At 39.6% G+C, this 6,249-nt stretch overlaps 1 protein-coding gene across 1 annotated transcript in view; it reads left to right on the top strand.

Moving 5' to 3' along the window:
- The window catches only part of Adam32 (ADAM metallopeptidase domain 32), a 65,599-nt gene that overhangs the window by 37,782 nt on the left and 21,568 nt on the right, over positions 1-6,249 (top strand). The window lies entirely within an intron of this gene.

Here is a 6,249-nt window from a genome sequence, read left to right as displayed (position 1 = left end):
TCTCCCTCCCCCCTCCGTGTGTAGGATTTCTGCTCCTCTCCTTCCTCACTTCCTCCCTCCCTCCCTCCCTCTCTCCCTCCCTTCTCCCTCCCTTCCACCCTACCCCTCATTGTAGAGGTCTTCCATCTTCTTGGTTAGGTGTATTTTAGGATCTTTTATGGTCTCTGAGGCTATCATAAGTGGGAGTGTACCCATTATCTCTTTTTGAGGAGGTTTGTTGCTGATGTATAAAAAGGCTGCTGAGTTTTGTAAGTTTGATACTGTAGAGTCCTTTGTGTATACGCCCAAGAGTGGGATAGCTGGATCTTATATCTTCTTTAAAGTTTTTCAGCTCCATGAAGTTCCATTTATTAACCATTGGTCACAATGCCTTTGCTATCAGTGTTCTGGTCAGAAAATCCTTTCTTGTGCCAGTGTGTTCAAACCTATTCCTCATTTTCTGTTCTAGCAGATTCAGGGTGTCTAGTCTTATGTTAAGGTCATTGACCCATTTGGAGTTGAGTTTTGAGTAGGACAGATAGATATAAATCTGTGAATGACATAGACAATTCTTTTCAATGCAGCTCTCTAGTTTGACCAGCACCATTTACTGAAGATGTTGTCTTTTCTACACTATGTATTTTTTTTGTTTACTTCTTTGTCAAAACTTGAATATCTAGGTGTTTGGTCATGTATCTGGATCTTCAGTAGATTCCACTAATCAACATGTCTGTTTTTATCCTAATACCATGCTGTTTTTATCACTGTATGTGTATAATACAACTTGAAATCTGGGATGGTGATACCTCCAAAAGTTCTTTTATTATTCAGGTTTATTTAGGTTTCCTATTATTTCCTTTTTTGTGCATATGAAGCATAATTAATAAAAACTCAGAGACACATATTGGGGTTCAACCTGAAGGCCAGGAAAACAACCCCAACCTCAGTTTGAAAATGGTAATTCTGCCTTCAGGAAACCTCAGAATGAGACTGAGAGCTGTCTCTTCCCATTTTATAATCCTCTCTAGTTCTGGGGTTAAGGGCATGAAACCACGACTGCCTGGTTTCTATGGCAAGCTAGTGTAGCTACTGGGTTTAAAGGTGTATGTCATTGCTGCCTGGTCTGTAAAGCTGATCAGTTTTACTATAAGGCTGGCTGTTTTATGTTTCTGGTCCTCAAGAAAGTTTTATTAATTAAAATACAAATGAAATGCCACAATATGTGTATTTATGTGTGTGTGTGTGTGTGTGCAAGTTTAAGATTTTTTTCAACTTCTGTGAAGAATTTTTGGGTATTGCATTAAATCTATAGACTGCTTTTGTAGGGTGGCCATCTAAACAACATTAATCCTGCAGATACACAAAGCAAGAGTTGTCTTTTATCTTCTCATCTCTTTTTCAATTTTTTTCTTCAGTGTCGTAAAGTTTTTATTATTTGGTGAATTTTTTCCAAGATGCTTTTAGGTTAATGTGAAAGGCACAGTTTCCCTGATTTCTTTCTTTGTATGTGTGTCATTTGTATAGAAGGAAACTACTGATTTTTGTGTGTTATTTTTTAAATTTTATTTTTGATTGAAAAGAAAGTTATCTTCATGCAATTTATTCTGATCACAGTTTCCCCTCTCTTCCCCTCTCTCATGTAGATCCTCCTCACCCTTCTAAATCAATGCCCTTTTTCTCTCTCTCTTAAGAAAACAGACAAATAAATAGACACTGTTAAAACAAAATGAACAAACAAGAAGACACTAAAAAGAGCACGAGAAACACACACACAAACACACACACACACCTCAAATTTGGAAACCGTAATACATAAGCAAAAACCAGTAAAGTTAAAAAAAAGGCCCAAAGAAAGCAATATGAGACAAAAAAACAAAACCTTTCCAAAAATACCTTTGAATACAGGTATGAAGTTCATGTCACCCAGTGGTTCTTTTTCTTTTTCTTTCTTTTTTCTTTCTTTTTTTTTTTTAATTTTCGAGACAGGGTTTCTCCGTAGCTTTTGGTTCCTGTCCTGGAACTAGCTCTTGTAGACCAGGCTGGCCTCGAACTCACAGAGATCCGCCTGCCTCTGCCTCCCGAGTGCTGGGATTAAAGGCGTGCGCCACCACCGCCTGGCTTTTTTTTTTAATTTTCGAGACAGGGTTTCTCCGTAGCTTTTGGTTCCTGTCCTGGAACTAGCTCTTGTAGACCAGGCTGGCCTCGAACTCACAGAGATCCGCCTGCCTCTGCCTCCCGAGTGCTGGGATTAAAGGCATGCGCCACCGCTGCCCGGCTGGTTCTTAAATCCAGTCAGTGGCTGTTTCCTCCCACAACACGTATGTCCTGATTGCACCAGTGCGCCATGCAGGCAGGTCACTATTCAGGCAGGTCACTATTGTAGATGCAAGGGTTTGTAGAAGGGTTATTATAGTTTACGGTTCTCTGGTAGTCTGCAGAGTACCTTTCAGTACCATGAACGCCAGTCAGTAGGAGGAAAGGTTCTAAAGGGGCATCAGTTCACCTTCTCTGTGTTCACTGAGCTATTTGGGTGTTGTCTTCAACAATAGGATATTATCATCAAGTTTGTGTAGAGCAATCAATAAAATACCCTTGTCAAAAGCCAAAGTTGTCTGGGGCCTTCCATGGCGTCCCTTTGGCCAACAGCTTGGATAAGATGTAACTGGTCCCTAGGACTGGAGGTTTCACGTGGTGGCAGGAGATGTCTTGTTAGGGCTTGGTCTCCTCCATTATTTGGTGATTCTGTTCAGATGTATTTCATATATGTCATATTGAAGAAACTTCTATTGTAGGTTTCCACATGACCCCCTCAAACGGCCCTCAGTGTTAGTCCTCCTTCCCCATATTACCTCACTGTACACTTGTGCCCCCCTCTCCTATCTAATCCTTGTCTTAGTTAGGGTTTCTACTGCTGTGAAGAGACACCGCAATCACAGCAGCTCTTGCAAAGGAAAATGTTTAATTGGGGCTGGCTTACGGTTTCAGAGGTTGAGTCCATTATCCTCCTTGTGGGAAACATAGTGACATGCAGGCAGACATGGTGCTGGAGAGGGAGCTGAGAGTTCTATACCCTGATCCACAGGCAGCAGAAAGTGAACTGATTTGAGCTTCAGAGACCTCAAAGCCCACCCCCTAGTGCCACACCTACTCTAACAAAGCCACACCTCCTCCAATAAGGCCACACCTCCTAATAGTGCCACTCCCCCTAGTGACACACCTCCTCTAACAAAGCCACACCTCCTCCAACAAGGCCACACCTCCTAATAGTGCCACTCCCTCTGTGCCTATTGGGAACCCTTTTCTTTAAAACCACCACACACAACCCTCCTGTTCCAGTCTTCTCTTTCTAACTATATATTCCTTCCCCCTTTTCTTCGGAGATCATTCCCTCCCTGCACTGTTCCTTCTGTGGTTATTCTGATACTAGCATGCTTATTGAATGCTTAGAAGACAATGTCTGCATATGGGAGAAGACATATATTTGTCATTTTGAGTCTGGATTACCTCACTCAGGATGTTTTTCTAGTTCTATCCACTTAGCTGCACTTTCCACTGTGTAAATGTGCCATATTTCCCTGATATATTCATTTGTTGATGGACATAGAGGCTGTTTCTATTTTCTAGCTATTAGGAATAGAGCAACAATGAACATCACTGAGCAAATACTCCTTAGCATGATGTAGAGTCCTTTATATATACGCCCAAGAGTGAAAAAGCTGAATCTTTAGGTAAATACATTCCCCGCTTCCCGAGGAACTGCAACACTTATGTCTGCAGCAGCTGTACAAATTTGCACTCCCACCAGCAATGGATGAGTGTGCCCCTTACCCCATATCCTTTCTGGCATGAACTGTCGTTTGTTTGGATTTTGGCTGTTCTGACTGGAGTAAGATGAAATCTCAACGTAGTTTTGATTTTCCTTTACCTGGTGGCTAAGGGTGTTGAACATTTCTCTTAAGTGCTTCTCAGTCTTTCGTATTTTATCTTTTGAGAACTCTGTTTAGATGTATGCCCTATACTTAAATTGGGTTATGTGTTTTCTGAATGTTTAGTTTTTTGGAGTTCTTTATATGTTTTAGATGTAAGCTTTCTATTGGATGTGTTGTTATTAAAAAAAATTTTCCCATCCTGTCACCTGCCATTTTGTCTAGATGGTGGTGTCCTGTGCCATATAGAAGCTTTTCAGTTTCACGAGGGCCTAGTTATTAATTGTTGTCCTTAGCACCCATCCTATCTGAGTCCTATTTAGAAAGCCTTCTTCCTTGCCAATGAGTTCAAGCCTATCTCCTGTTTCCTCTTCTGTTAGATTCAGGGTATCTGGCCTTATGCTGAGGTGTTTTGTGCAGAGGTTTCTGCTTGTGTTCTTGTCCATACAGTCATCCAGTCTGACCATGTGTTGAAGATGTTGTCCTTTTCCCAGTTGTATCCCAAGTCTCTCCACGTCTTTTACCATGAAGGGATATTGATTTTTGTCAAAGGCCTTTCTGCATCTAATGAGATGATCATGTGGTTTTTGTCTTTCAGTCTGTCTGTGTGGTGGATTAAGTTTATTGATTTATGTATGTTGAACAATTCCCGCATCTCTGGAATGAAGCCAACTTGATCATGGTAAATAATATTTTTGATGTGTTCTTGAATTCTGCTTATAAGTATTTTATTGGAAAATTTTGCATCTATGTTAATATGAGGTATTGGTATATAATTTTCTTTTCTGTTGAGTCTGTGTGGTTAGGGTATGAGGAGGGTAATAGTAGCTTCATAAAAAAATTAGGAGATTTTCCTTCAGTTTATATTTTGTAGAATACTTTGAGGAGTGTTGGCATTAGCTCTTCTTTGAAGGTCTGATATAATTCTTTGCTGAATCCATCTGGTCCAGTAATTTTTTGGTTAGGAGATTTTAAATTACTGATTCTATTTTACTAGGGGTTTGTGGTTTGCCTACATTGCTTATTTCATCTTGATCTGACCTTGGTAGGTTGTATAAATCAAAGAGTGCATCAATTTCTTTTAGGTTTTCTGATTTGATGGAATATGTATATTTAAAGTGTATCCTCCTTATGATACTCTGAATTTCCTTGGCATCTGTTGTAATGTTTCCATTTTCATCTTCGATTTAATTAATTTGGTGTTGGAGGAGGCCGCTTGTTTGTTTCCTGGAAATAATCACCCAGAAACTATATTATTTAAATCACAGTTTGACCCATTAGCTCTAGGTTCTTATTTGCTAACTTTTACATCTTAATTTAACCCATCTCCATTAATTTGTTCATCACCACAAGGTCGTGGCCTACCAGCAAAGTTTCAGCACATCTGTCTCCAGTGGGGATGCCATGACTTCTCCTTGACTGCGCCTCCTTTCTCCCAGCATTCGGTTTAGTTTCCCCCTGCCTAGCTCTGTTCCCCTATAGCTCTGCTATAGGCCCAAAGCAGTTCCTTTATTAACCAATGATATTCACAGCATACAAAGGGGAATCCTACATCAATTTGGATCATCTCTCTCCACAAAAAATTAAATTTTTGTTAATTTATTTAAAGGTTTGTCCATTTTGTTGATTTCCACAAAGAACCAACATTTGGTTTCCTTATTCTTTACGTTGGTTTTTGTTTTCTATTTCACTGATTTCAACCTGAGTTTATTTCTTCCTATCTACTCCTTCTGGCTCTTATTCTTGTTTTTCTAGAACTTCCAATTATGTTGTCATTATTTATATGAGTTCTCTTCAGTTATTTTTGGTGTAGGCAGTTATCACTATTAACTTACCTCTTAGTGCGGCCTTCATTATACCCCAAGATTGGGGAATGTTGCATTTTCATTTTATTTTATTTTCCTTCTTGGTATCTGTCTTGATGTAATTTCATTCAGTAGTGAGTTTTTCAACCTCTATGAATTTGTATATTTTTTGCTATTTCACTTGTTCTTGATACACAACTTTAATTCTTGGCTGTTAGATAAGATATGGGCTGTTATTTAATTCTATCTCATTTGTTTTGTTTTGTTTGTTTTTCAAGACAGGGCTTCTCGATGTAACAGTCCTGGCTGTCTTGGAACTAGCTCTTGTAGACCAGACTGGCCTTGAACTCACAGAGATCTACCTTTCTTTGCCTTCCGAATGCTGGCATTAAAGGTGTGCACCACCACTGCCCGGTGTTACACTTTTTGACTTAATATGTAGTCAGTTTTGGAGAATGTTCCATGGGCTGCTGAGAAGCAAGTACATTCTATTAGTGTTTACATAGATTTGTATTCTTGTTGTTAGGTCCCTTTGATTC

This window comes from Microtus ochrogaster, linkage group LG7_11 (genome assembly GCF_000317375.1).
Source record: "Microtus ochrogaster isolate Prairie Vole_2 linkage group LG7_11, MicOch1.0, whole genome shotgun sequence".
Lineage (NCBI taxonomy): Eukaryota > Metazoa > Chordata > Mammalia > Rodentia > Cricetidae > Microtus > Microtus ochrogaster.
This window is presented reverse-complemented; position numbering and strand designations above follow the sequence as displayed.